We start from the raw sequence: 13,639 nt of genomic DNA on the forward strand, positions 1-13,639 counted from the left end.
TTTGTGGAGACTATAGAAGCCACTACTGCCCAGTTTCTCCTTAAGTCATCAAACGAGTAATCTGCCAACAAGTGTGAAGATTTTACCCACGAGACTGTCTTTGTCATTATGCATTCCTTAATTTCAGCAAGACTTCTTTCCTTCTCTTGAAATATTCTAGCATTTCTCTCCTCCCATAAAGTCCACAAGGTAGTGGCTCTGATACATTTCCACATTAGCTTCCCTCTTTTTTTCAATCTCTCAAAGGCAGCCGGAATGAACAGTAGCTTTACTTCGGAGGGCAAGTTCCACCTGCACCCAAATAGTGCAACAACCCGGTTCCAAATATTGGCAGCAAAAAGAGCACGATATAGGGTTATATTAAACTATAACCCTATAGTTTGGAAAGGGAATTTATTAAATTATAAATGAGGTGAAATACAACAGATTGGAAAACCAACCACCCAAATGTAGGCCAGTTCCCCCAAAAATTATGACATTTTGTTGGGAAGTATTCCATGGGAAAGTTAACACTTTAGATAACCTACAAAAGAGAAGACCTTTCCTCTGTATTTCTCCTAATTGGTGTATCCTCTGTAGAGCTCACGGTGAGGATTGTTACCATTTATTAATATCTTGTCCCTTTTCTGTAGACCTTTGGGCTTGGCTACTTTCGTTGTTTGGGGGTAGTTGGAGTCTACCAGCAGAAGTTCACATGCTCTTCAACCATTCTACCTTTTATTGGCCTACAAAAATAGGGAGAATTATGTGGAGATGTGCTCGTGCTGCTTTGATTTGGACTCTTTGGGAAGAAAGAAATCTTAGAATCTTTCAAGAAAAGGAAAGGAGCAGCCACGATTTGAAAGAATGTGTGTTAAATAGGGCAATACATTGGATGAAGACCTTGGAAATCTTTCATCAATTCTCCTTTAATCACCTCTGGAGAAATTGGTCAGCAGTAGCGAGGTGTTCATCTCTAAAGGACAAATCAATTACAAGCTGGTCTCCTCCATCCGGAGGCTCACTAAAGTTGAACTTTGATGGAAGTAGCATGGGTAATCCAGGTTTATCTGGAATGGGGGGTGCTTTGAGAAATGTGAAGGGAGAGATTTTGTTGCTTTACTCAGGTCCCTTGGGATTTGGGAACTCCATCAGGGCAGAACTCTTAGCTGTTGTACAAGGGGTGCAATTTGCAAACCAGCTGGGGGTACAACAACTAATAATTGAGGGGGACTCCAAAGTGGTGGTGGGTTGGTTGAAAAATTCTGAAGAGGCTATGTGGCGATACAAGAATGAAATGAAGAAACTTAGTTGGTTGACAAGGAATATGTTGGTCACTGTACAGTGGGTGGGGAGATCAGCAAATACTTTGTCAGATATGTTAGCTAAGCAAGGGGTAAATAGGGAAGAATTATTTTGGGCTCAGTTGTGATTCTTGTTTTTCTATCCTAGTTTACTTGTAAGATTCAAGGAGGGGCTGCAGCTCGTGCCTATCACTGGGATGATGTATGAACTCACTCTAAATTTGTTTCTGAATCAATAAATTTATTATTATTCATCAAAAAAAAACAACCACCCAAATGACGGTGGTATGTTCCAGAATGATATAGGGTTATATTAAACTCAACTTTGTTGGTGGCATTAGAGGAAACCCCAGACTCTCAAGTGTAGGTGGTGTGTTCCGAAATGATGTAGGGCATGTGTTGGCTCTGTTTTCTGGTCTGATTGGCTTTGGAGATCCCCTAAAAGCTGAAATATGGCAATCTTGGAAGGTGTATCTAGAGCAAAGGAGATGAACTTGCACAAATTGATCATTGGAGATGATTCAAAAATGGTGATCGAGTGGCTTCTAAATAATAGGAATGAGTTCTGGATTTATAAATGGCTAACCAGGGATATGGGTTTTAGAATTCAATGGGTGCAAAGAGTGGCTACTAGCATGGCTGACTCAATGGCAAAACAAGGGGTTGAGAGGACTAATATGTTTTGGCCCAAGTCTTAATTATTCTTAGAGGTTTTGTGGAGATAAGCTGTTTTAGCTCCTCTTTTTCTGTACTCCCTGTAATCTTCTTATTAATCTTTAATGAAAAATCCTGTTATTTATCAAAATAAAAAAAAAAAACTGCTGTCTATGCAGAGAAGAGAAGAAAAGAGAAGATTTTAGGAGTGATTTTTTTATCAGCAAAGGGAAATGAAGAAGTACAGCTGCTGGAGCAACTTTGATACAACAACACTGTTAGAGTGAGCCGAATAGGGGTAGTTTAGTAATCTCATGTCAGTTAAGTACCTTGCTTATGTGGCTGTTTTATTAGAGCACTCTGCCCCACACTTAAGTGTGGGCAGTTTAGTCTTTGTAAGTGTAATTAGAACCTAATAAACATAAGGGGGTCGACTGAATGGGTGACTAATCAGTTTCGACTAAACCCTCCTGTTCTCTCTTTCTCTTGTCTTCTTCCTCATCTTCTTCTTCCTTCTTCACTGGTTCGGATTACTGTAGCTGCTCCAAAACATGGTATCAGAGCGAGGTTTTTGACCTGCTTCCGCTTGCAAAGCATCTCAACTGTGTTCGTGACACCCTCTTCTTCGTTTCTGGTTAGTTAATGGAGAGAGCTGGTTCGCCCTAGGTCTGAGACATCATAGTTCGTTGCTCTCTGCTGCGCACAGTTTTCTTCATCAAGGAAGGTGATTTCAGCAGTGAATGGTTGGCTGATACTCTCAAAGGAAGATTGGTTATTTAGTCCTTTTGTGTTGCTGGTATTTCTGGGTAGGAACCCTTCAAGAATCAGTTAGTACTGATTAGAACCTAGAGAACTAGGTTCATTGTTGCCCTAAGAAGGGCTGTGTGTGCAGTAGCCGAATGGTGTAGGGCTGCTGTGAGTTGTTGAGTGGTGTTAGGGCTGCTATAGGTGGCCGAGTGGTGTAAGGTGGAATGCAGTGACCTTGCCAATCTCCTTGTGGTCGTGTAATGCCCTCTTAAGTGTGTTAAACAAATATGAACTGGGTGTAGCAGTTTGACTGTGTTGTGGTGCTTGTGATGCACAATTTTTTTTTATTGTGTGGTTGTAAGAGGGCCTACTGTTGTGTTGTGGTGCTTGTGATGCTTATGTGGGTCGTAGGTGTGTGAAGTCAGCAGTAGTGTGAAGAAGAACAAGTGTGTGCTCCTACTGTTGTGTTTAGGGGCTGCAATAGGTGCTGAAGTATCAAACTGTGAACAACATCAATCAGCTTGTAGCTGAGAAGTAAGGTTAGAGGCAACTGAAAAAGAGTACAATGGCAGCAATAGGAGATGGCTACAATGATCAGAAACCTAATGTGGTAATTTCCTCCGACTACCTAGGGGTACAAATGACCTCAATTAAGCTGAATGGGGAGAACTATGTTCCATGGGCTAAATCAGTGGAAGTGTTTCTCAAGGCAAAGAAGAAAGTAAAGCATGTAAGAGATGAAAAGCCATCGGAGGACTCTCCAGGGTTTGATGATTGGGAGCAAGAAGATGCTCAAATCATGACTTGGTTGTGGAATAGTATGGAACCCAAAATTAGTGCCAACTTCATGTTCCTTGATAAGGCTAAGGATATATGGGAGCATGCTAAGAAGCTATGTTCTGGACAAGATAACACAACAAGAGTGTATCAGCTTTATCAAGAGTATTTTGATTTACAACAAGGAACCAAAACTCTAGAAGTGTACTATGCCAGCATGAAGAATATAAGGAATGAACTCAATGTCTATCACCCCCTTACTCCAGATATTAAAGTTCAGCAATAGCAAAGGGAGCAACTAGATGTTACAAGATTTTTAGTGGGGCTGAAGTCGGAATATGAACCAGTTAGAGCCCAAATATTGGGGGGCTCTACTCTTCCTACACTTGAGGAAGTATTCTCAAGGCTTCGTAGAATTTCTTTGGGACAGGCAGAGAACTCCACACAGTCTGATAGATCAGCACTTGTGACAGCTCGAGGGGTTGGACATAGTACAAGAGGGGGAGGTCATGCTCCCCGAGGGGGCCGTGGCAGTTCCATGATTAGTCGGGGTGGTCGTGACTCAGGGGGAGGCCGTGGAAGAGGGAAGAATAACTCTACAAGGAAATGTACTCATTGTGGTGGAGAGGGACACACAGTGAATTTCTGTTATGATCTACATGGCCCTCCCTCTAAATGGGCTAATTATGCTGTAGCAGGTGAGGTTGATATCAGTGACAGTAAACCGGCAGACCAAACTCCTCCCACATCTGCATCTACCTCTGGGAGGGAAATGGTGAGCATACCTCGTGATGAGTATGAACGGTTCCTTCAAACTACTTCACATCATACCACTGCCACACTTGCCCAATCAGGTATTGCTTGCATGTCATCTAAAACCTCTCCCTAGATTATTGACTCTAGAGCCTCAGATCATATGACCGGGACTCCAGGTGTGTTCTCTTCTCTTTCTGAAACCCCCACATCACAAACTGTTACACTTGCCAATGGGTCCTCATCTCCCATATGTGGTGTTGGTAATGTTGACATGGCTTCTGTGCCCTTATCATCTATTTTATATGTCCCTAAGTTTCCATTCAATCTTATGTCTGTTAGTAAAATAACCAAAGCTCTTAACTGTTCTGTTACCTTCTTTCCTTCCACTTGTGTTTTTCAGGATCTCAAGACGGGGAAGAAGATTGGTGGGGGGCATGAAGCTGGTGGACTGTATTATCTTGACGGTGGTGGATCTTCAATTGCTCTTCAGACTTCACTTACTCCTCTACAATGGCATTGCCGACTGGGACATCCATCTCTTAAGGCTCTCAAGATTTTGGTCCCGTCATTGAGTCATTTGTCAGTTTTGCAATGTGAGTCATGTCAGTTTGGGAAACATCGTCGTGTGTCCTTCAGTCCAAGAGTTGAGAGTCGTATGTTGAGTCATTTTTCTTTGGTTCATTCAGATGTTTGGGGTCCAATCAAAATAGTCTTATAATGGGTACAAGTATTTTGTCTCCTTTATTGATGATTGTTCAAGAATGACATGGATTTACTTAATGAAAGAAAGAAGTGAATTGTTTTCCATTTTTCAAAAATTCCATGCTGAAATACGCACACAATTTGGTGTTCCAATCAAAATTCTCCGTTCAGTAATGGTCGTGAATACTATATTACTTCATTTCAACAGTATTTAGAACAGCATGGCATTATTCATCAGACATCATGTGCATACACCCCTCAACAAAATGGGGTAGCTGAACGAAAGAACCATCAGCTTCTTGAAACTGCTCGGTCTATTCTTCACCACATGAATGTTCCTAAACGTTTTTGGAGTGATGCTGTACTCACTGCATGTTTTCTCACTAGTCGGATGCCCTCCTTCATCCTTTATGGTCGGTCCCCCTTCTCTATCTTGTTTCCCACTTTATCTCCATTCCCATTAATTCCTCGTGTCTTTGGTTGTGTGTGCTTTGTCCACAATCTGAGCCCTGGAATAGACAAGCTAGATGCATGCTCAATTAAATGTGTCGTCCTTGGCTACTCACGGACTCAAAAAGGGTACAAGTGTTATAATCCCATTACCCGGAAGTGCTATGTCTGCCCTGATGTCACCTTTTTGAGTCAGTCCCCTTCTTTTCAAGTCCTGAAGCGCCTTCGTCTCCACCCGCACTTCCTCTTCCTCTCCCTATCAGTGATCCAGTTCCAGATGTTGTTGTTGGAGTAGACTCATCACCTTATCCCGTGCAGATCACCACTGAACGTCCACCAATCCGGCAAGTGTATACACGTCGAACGACACCGGCCACTCCTCCAGCTTCTACCTCATCTGCGGATCCTCTCATGGCTCCTATTGTTGAACCTTTAGACCTTGACCTACCCATTGCCTTACGGAAAGGTAAACGCAGTTCTACCCTCCATCCTATTTCCAATTTTGTTTCATTATCTCGTCTTTCTACATCACATCGCCAGTTTGTTTCCCTTTTATCCTCTATTTCCATACCTAACAATGTTCAAGAAGCTCTCAGTTCACCTGATTGGCGGCGGGCAATGGAGGAGGAACTTTCTACTCTTCAACATACTCAAACGTGGGAACTTACTACTCTCCCACCTGGTAAGCATGTTGTGGAATGTAAATGAGTGTATACTGTGAAATACTTGCCAGATGGTAGTGTGGAGCGTCTGAAGGCTAGACTTGTTGCTAAAGGTTACTCACAATTGTATGGAGTGGACTACATGGAGACATTCTCTCCGGTGGCTAAGATTGGTTCTGTTCGTGTACTAATTTCCCTGGCAGTTATGTATGATTGGCCTCTGTTTCAGCTTGATATAAAGAATGTCTTTCTCCATGGTGATCTTGTGGAGGAGGTATATATGGAGCAACCACCTGGGTTTGTTGCTCAGGGGGAGGATGGTAAGGTATGCAGATTGAAGAAGGCAATTTATGGGCTGAAACAATCGCCGCGTGCTTGGTTTGGGAAGTTCAATGAAGTGGTGAAGAGTTTTGGAATGAAGCAGTGCCAGGTAGATAACTCAGTGTTCAGCTATGACTCAGAAGCTGGGAAGATTCTATTAGTGGTCTATGTGGATGATATTGTCAATACTGGCAGTGATAAATTGGGGATTGGAAAATTAAAGGTATTTCTGCAAAATCATTTTCAAACAAAAGATCTTGGAACATTGAAATATTTCTTGGGAATAGAGGTTGCCAGGTCAAAACAAGGTGTAAATCTGTGCCAAAGAAAATATGTTCTTGATCTATTGAAAGAAACAGGATTGTTAAATGCAAAACCGACTGAGACCCCTATGGAACCAAATGTTAAGTTGAGTAGTGATACAGGAGAAGTATTTGAAGATCCAGGAAGGTATAGACGACTAGTGGGGAAGCTGAACTATCTGACTATCACGAGACCCGACATATCCTTTGCAGTCAGTGTGGTGAGCTAATTCATGCAAGTCCCTCGTATACCTCACTGGGATGCAATTCTTAGAATTGTGAGGTATCTGAAAGGAGCCCCAGGCCATGGACTATTGTATAAACCAGGAGGAAAACTTGAAGTAGTGGGGTATACAAATGCAGACTGGACAGGCTCAGTGAATGATAGAAGATCTACTACGGGCTATTGCACATTTCTTGGAGGAAATCTTGTGACGTGGAAGAGTAAAAAGCCGACGGTTGAGGCCAGAAGTAGTGCTGAAGCTGAGTATAGGGCCATGGCACATACTACCTGTGAGTTAGTGTGGTTGAGGAATCTTCTACAAGAAATTGGGTTTCACATGGATAAACCTATGAGACTGTATTGTGACAACCAAGCTGCACTCCATATCTCATCCAATCCTGTATTTCATGAGAGAACAAAGCACATAGAGGTTGATTGCCACTTTGTGAGAGAAAAGGTCCTTGCTGGAGAGATAAACACAGAACATGTGGGCTCGAATGATCAATGGGAAGATTTGTTTACAAAAGCTCTAAACTCAGGGAAAGTGAACCATCTATGTAACAAGCTGGGATTATATGACATATATTCTCCAGCTTGAGGGGGAGTGTTAGTGTGAGTCGAATAGGGGTAGTTTAGTAATCTCATGTCAGTTAAGTACCTTGCTTATGTGGCTGTTTTATTAGAGCACTCTACCCCACACTTAAGTGTGGGCAGTTTAGTCTTTGTAAGTATAATTAGAACCTAATAAACATAAGGGGGTCGACTGAATGGGTGACTAATCAGTTTCGACTAAACCCTCATATTCTCTCTTTCTCTTGTCTTCTTCCTCATCTTCTTCTTCCTTCTTCACTGGTTCGGATTACTGTAGCTGCTCCAAAACAAACACTTTGGCCCAGAATAAAATAGATATGTCCACCCCCTGTTTAGCTAATGCATCTTCCTACCCCTTTGCAGTTCTTCTCACCCAAATGAACGAAGCATTAAATCTCTTTGATAGAATGTCAATTTCCCCTAAGGCATGTCTATAGATCTATGTTGCCAATGTGACTTGCTTGGACCAGCAAATCACTAGTTGTGAGTCACATTCAATCTCCAAAACCCTAACACCCAGTTGATCTGCTAGTCACAAACCTTGTAATAGGGACAATACTTCAGCCTCAACTGAGTTAGAAATGCCAATTGATCCTGAATAGAAAGCCACCACTACTCCTTGGTGATTTCTAAAAACTCCACCAATGCCAGCCCCTCCCAGGTTGCCCATAGAGCTACCATCAAAATTTAATTTCACTTTATCGGTGTCTGGAGGATTCCAGTCCATTCTTAACCTGTCAATGTGCCACTTCAGCCCAAGACCTTATTATGTCATTGGTAGAAAATTCCCAACAAAGCTCCAAGTTTACACCCAGTGCACAATTCTGAAATCAACTCCTCCTTGAATCTACTTTTTCCACTAAATATCTTTTGGTTCCTTTCATCCCAGGCTATCCAAACCAAAACTACTCTAATTGTCCTCCACATAATCCTACCTCATTTTTTTGTTTCCTCAAGAAATCAGAATTAAACAAGCTTACCACATCTTGTGGTGAGACCCATCTGCAACAAAAGAGAGAACAAAAAGATTCCCGGAGGCAAGACACAAAGGGACAGGAGATTAATAAATGAGGAACAGTCTCACAACTAGCCTTGCAAAAAATACCACATGAGGAGAGAGACATTTGGTAGGCCCTTTTTTCTGTAGCAACTCATAGGTATTAAGCTTCCCAAGGAACACTTCCCAACCTTGTACTTTAGGAGGGGTGGATTTACACCAACTTTCCTTCACCGGGAAATTTACCGCCAAAGGTTCTGATTGGATTAGAAGATTAAAAAAGGAAGCACAAGAGAAGAGACCCTCAGTGAAAGGAGACCAAATCCAATCATCAAAAGAATTTTGATCCAAAAAATACACATTCCAATTTTCCTAGTATAAGAACAAAGTGAGTGAGATTCATTATTCCTCAAACCCCTCCTAAACCCAAAATCCTAGTTTAATCCAAGTGGAGTGGGTAATCCAAATTTAGAGACCAATTCAAACTTATAGTTGGACAAAGATTACAGAACAGAAAACAGCAATTTCAGTGGTAGGTCACCAATCCAAAGGTCCAAAATAAGACTCCATTCCCCCACCCACAACAAAGTGAATCAAATTAAGAAAAGAAAGTAATACCTCAACGATTGCTTTCTGTGAAAACCTTATTTATTCCAAGGTTACAGTAGAGAAGAAGACGAAGAAGAAGAAAAAGAAGAAGAAGAAGAAGAAGAAGAAGAAGAAGAGGAGGAGAAGAAGAAGAAGGATTCGGCCAGTAGAGGAAAATCAGTCCTCTCTCTAGTCGACCCACTTGTATTTATCTCAAATAACATAGTTACAAGAAAGACCATATTGTCCCTCATACATAACTTAAACTTAAATAAAACAGACCTTTCACTCTCAAATACATAAACCCAAATAACCAAAATACCCCTGTTTTGTGTACTCTAACACTCCCCCTCAAGCTGGAGAGTGTATGTCATATAGTCCCAGCTTGTCACAAATATAATCTACTCTGCCCCAAGACAATCCCAGAAACACCAGTAGATGTGGAGGGGATCGGGTCAATTTGTTGACTTTCAGTAGTTGTACCACTACCATTTATCACAGCATGGTTAGCCTAAGTGTTGGGTAGACCATGTAAATCATAGCAGCAGAAATTAATCGTTTGCCCCTCTAATCCACAGTATGTATACTTCCTAGGGGCATTACTTCTTCCTTTACCACGACCTCCCCCTGAGTCCCGACCTCCACTCCGGCCACCAGCACAGTTAAACATGGGACCACCACGCTTACCTAGAAGTCCACGACCACCACCACCACCTCTATTTCCACGGTCTCCCCCTCTAATCACCACAAAACCAGATATGTATGAGAGAGAAGAATGGTCTATTGACTCAATAGATGTCCTCCTAAGACAGGCAAAAACTTCTTCAAGTGAGGGAAGAGCAGACCCCCCCAGTATTTGTGCTCGGACAAACTCATTCAGCCTTCAAACCCACCAAAAACCTTGTCACATCAAGTTGCTCACGCTGTTGTTGTTGAATCTGAACATCCTGTGTCAGAGGATGATACACATTGAGCTCATTTCGGATATTCCTCAGACTTGCATAGTATTCCTCCAAGCTTGACTGCCTTGCTTCAGATTAAAGTACTCTTGGTATAATTGATACACCCTAGTTGTATTGTCTTGCCCGGAATACAGTTTCTTAGCATGATCCCAGATTTCTTTATTTGTATCTAGGAACATAAAGTTTATGCTAATTTTTGGTTCCATGCTATTCCACAGCCATGTCATTTTTTGTGCATCTTCCTGTTCCCAGTCACTAAACCCTAGAGAATCAGAGGAGGGTTTCTCCTCTCTCACATGTTTTACTTTTTTCTTGGCCTTTAAAAACACCTCCACAGATTTTGCCCACGGCACATAATTCTCACCATTCAACTTAATAGATGTCATTTGAACATTTAGGTAATCTGGAGAAATCACAATGCTTGTTTTATTGTCATTCCCATCTCCAATCGATGCCATTTTAACTAAGTCACCTTACCTCAAAAAGAAATCACTTTCACCTTCAAATATTCAGCACAACCTTACGCACTTCCACAAAATTTATCTCACTTTCAGTACCACCAACTTCTTCAAATACACATTACACATCAAATACAAAAGCTGAAATCACTCGGTCATTAAATCAAACACATGTACTGCACACTGCAGATCCACTCACACACCAAATACAAGAGCTGAAATCACTGTCATTAAATCAAACACCTATACTGCACACTGCAGAACCATTCACACACCAAATACAAGGGCTGAAATCACTCAGCCATTAAACCAAACACTTACACTGCACTCTGCAGAACCAACTTGTACTCAGCTGAACACTGTTCACCCGAACCTGCTCTCTTCACACCATCGAATAGAGAGCTTCCTACCAATCACCACAAACAGCCACTGCACCACAAACCGGAGGCATGAAGGCCTCCTACAGAGAAAAACGAGAACTCCTTTCCAACCTTTCCCTTAATCTCCCAGTGGTTCTTGAGAAATCTGCAAAACCCTAGAGAGGAGGTGATAAAAAAAAATTGGGTAAACCAGAATAAAAGAGCAAGACGAGCAGATCTGAACTTGTTACATGCGCTCTGATACCATGTGAAAACCTTATTTAGTTCTAGGTTACAGTAGAGAAGAAGAAGAAGAAGAAGAAGAAGAAGAAGGGTTCGGCCAGTAGAGGAAAACCAGTCCTCTCTCTAGTCGATCCACTTGTATTTATCTCAAATAACATAGTTACAAGAAAGACCATATTGTACCTCATAAGTGATGGGACACATAACTTAAACTTGAATAAAACAGACCTTTCACTCTCAAATAGATAAACCCAAATGACCAAAATACCCCTGTTTTGTGTACTCTAACACTTTCCAAGGGGAACACGATAAAGTGTGAGGCGCACATTTTGCATTCCAACAATCCATGAATACTTCCAATGACCCTGTGCCACAACCTATCACCTTCTAGGGAAATCTCCAAAGCCACTTACCTAGTAGAGTTATATTCCTCTTAACCAAATTACCAATACCCAATCCTCTCTATTGGCTTGTTCCCATTTTATCAAATGGTCTTTCTTTCTCATCACTCTGCACAAGAAATCTCTCACACTATTTTCTAAGCTCCTAGCCACTTTACCTAGTCTAAAGGTAGAAAGGAAGGAAATGGGCAGGTTGGGTAAGGTAGATTGATCAAGGTGATTCTACCTCCAAAGATACATAGTTCCTGTTCCGCATGGCCAACTTTTTACACAAATCTTTCTATAACAAGTTGCTATAAGCCTTTTGTTCTTGGATAACCCCCCAGCCCCGAAGGCATGCCAAGGTACACTAGGGGCCATATTTTACCTTCACAAATCACAACCGAGTATCCTGCCATTAATTGTTGCTGCCCTCTCTCATGTTGATACCTGCCACAACTTTTCCCCCAATTCACCTTCAAACTCAAGATCCTCTGAAAATTGTGCACTAAAACTTTTAGATTCATCATTCTAGCCTCATCACAATCCTTACAAAAAATGATTATATCATCTGCAAACTACAAGTGAGTTGGTCATTTCATTTCTTCCAACCTTCCAGCCCTTAATCAAATTGCCTAAATCAGCCTTGACGATCAATCTACTTAATAAATTCACAGCAATAGTGAAAAGGAAAGGGGAAATGGGGTCATCATGCCTCGAACCTCTTTTAGCCGGGATGAAGTCCCTAGACACTCCATTTATCAACATCAAAAAGTGTACTGAGTTAATACACCCTTTGATCCACATTCTCCATCTCTCTCCCAACCCAATCTTTTCCAATAAGCCCAAAAGGAAAGACCAATCCATCATGTCATAAGACTTTTCTAAATCTAGTTTATAGATTAAGGCCTCCCCTCCTAGCTTCCTTTTCTTTGCCAGACACACATTTGCCACTAGGATTTGATCCACAATTTATCTCTCTTCTACAAAAGCTCCTTGGTTCTAAGTGGTGACAATTGGCAAAATGGTTTCCCATCTTCTTGCCAAGACTTGGTAATAATCTTATAGAGAATCACCTTTGACAATCAGGTTGGTCAGGCCTAAGTCTTCTTGCAATACGGAGGCCATTTAAGTATTTAACACTGCTACGACTTCAGCTGTTGTAGAGTCTGCAGTCCCTAATGGTCCACTAAAGAACCACAAAGGACTACCATCCCTCCTCATAAACGCACCACCACAACCAGCTAGACCTGGGTTCCCTAGAGCACTTCCATCAAAGTACAAGGTCACCTCCTCCTCTTCCCTTGACTAGGGAAGGTTAGTAGTTCTCATAGAACTAGGTGAAGAGAACAGCAGCTCCACCAGGTTCTGCTAAAGCATGTTTAGAGAGAGGTCTTTGTACATCTTGAAATCCAGCATCCACAAATTGCATAAGTGAGAGATATGAGAGCTTAGGTCTTCCAAGGTTCTAGCTTTGTTATTAAAAATGTGGTTGTTTCATTCTTCCCAAACATGAAACACCCTACATGACTGCTTGGGCCACCGTGTTCTAGTAGAGTTTTCCCCCTTGACTTAGCCCTCTCCCTTGTCATTGCCACAGAAAACAAGAGGACCTTGGAGACTGGCTCACTACCCAGATGAGGCTAGAGATCTGTTATACTCCTTGAATGCATCTTTAATCTGGATTCTCAGGAATTTAAACTCTGTAGTAATAGTATAATGCCTTTGTAACCTGTGTGTGACTAGCCTTTGTACATCATCTCGTGTACTCTCTTTTCTCTCTTTTATAAAGTTTAACTCTTTTTCTCAAAAAAAAAAAGAAAAATCTTATAGAGACTCCCTATGAGACTTATAGGTCAAAAATCCTTTGGAGCTTTAGCTTCTTGCAGCATTTGCTCCCAGTGATATTTCCCCGTTATGATGAAACTCAACAAAGACATCCATCAGGTCATCTTTTATAATCTCCCAAAAATCCTAATAAAAATCCATAGAGAAACCATCAAGGCCCGAAGCTTTAGATCTCTACATAGAAAACACTATGTCATGGACCTCTTCCTCACTGAAACTCCTCTCTAAAAGAGCTGCTTGGGTTTCAGGCACTCAGTCCCAGACCAAATCCTACTCATCAAGGTTCCCTTCTCCTATTGTGGCAAAAATTGATTTAAAATGATCCACAAAGACCTC

General features: G+C 41.6%; 1 protein-coding gene across 2 annotated transcripts in view; it reads right to left on the minus strand.

Moving 5' to 3' along the window:
• LOC104612622 (histone acetyltransferase HAC1-like) overlaps window positions 1-13,639 on the minus strand; it is a 66,028-nt gene that overhangs the window by 38,732 nt on the left and 13,657 nt on the right. The gene's annotated exons all lie outside the window — the stretch shown is intronic.

This window comes from Nelumbo nucifera, chromosome 8, assembly GCF_055504915.1.
Source record: "Nelumbo nucifera cultivar China Antique chromosome 8, China Antique-T2T, whole genome shotgun sequence".
Lineage (NCBI taxonomy): Eukaryota > Viridiplantae > Streptophyta > Magnoliopsida > Proteales > Nelumbonaceae > Nelumbo > Nelumbo nucifera.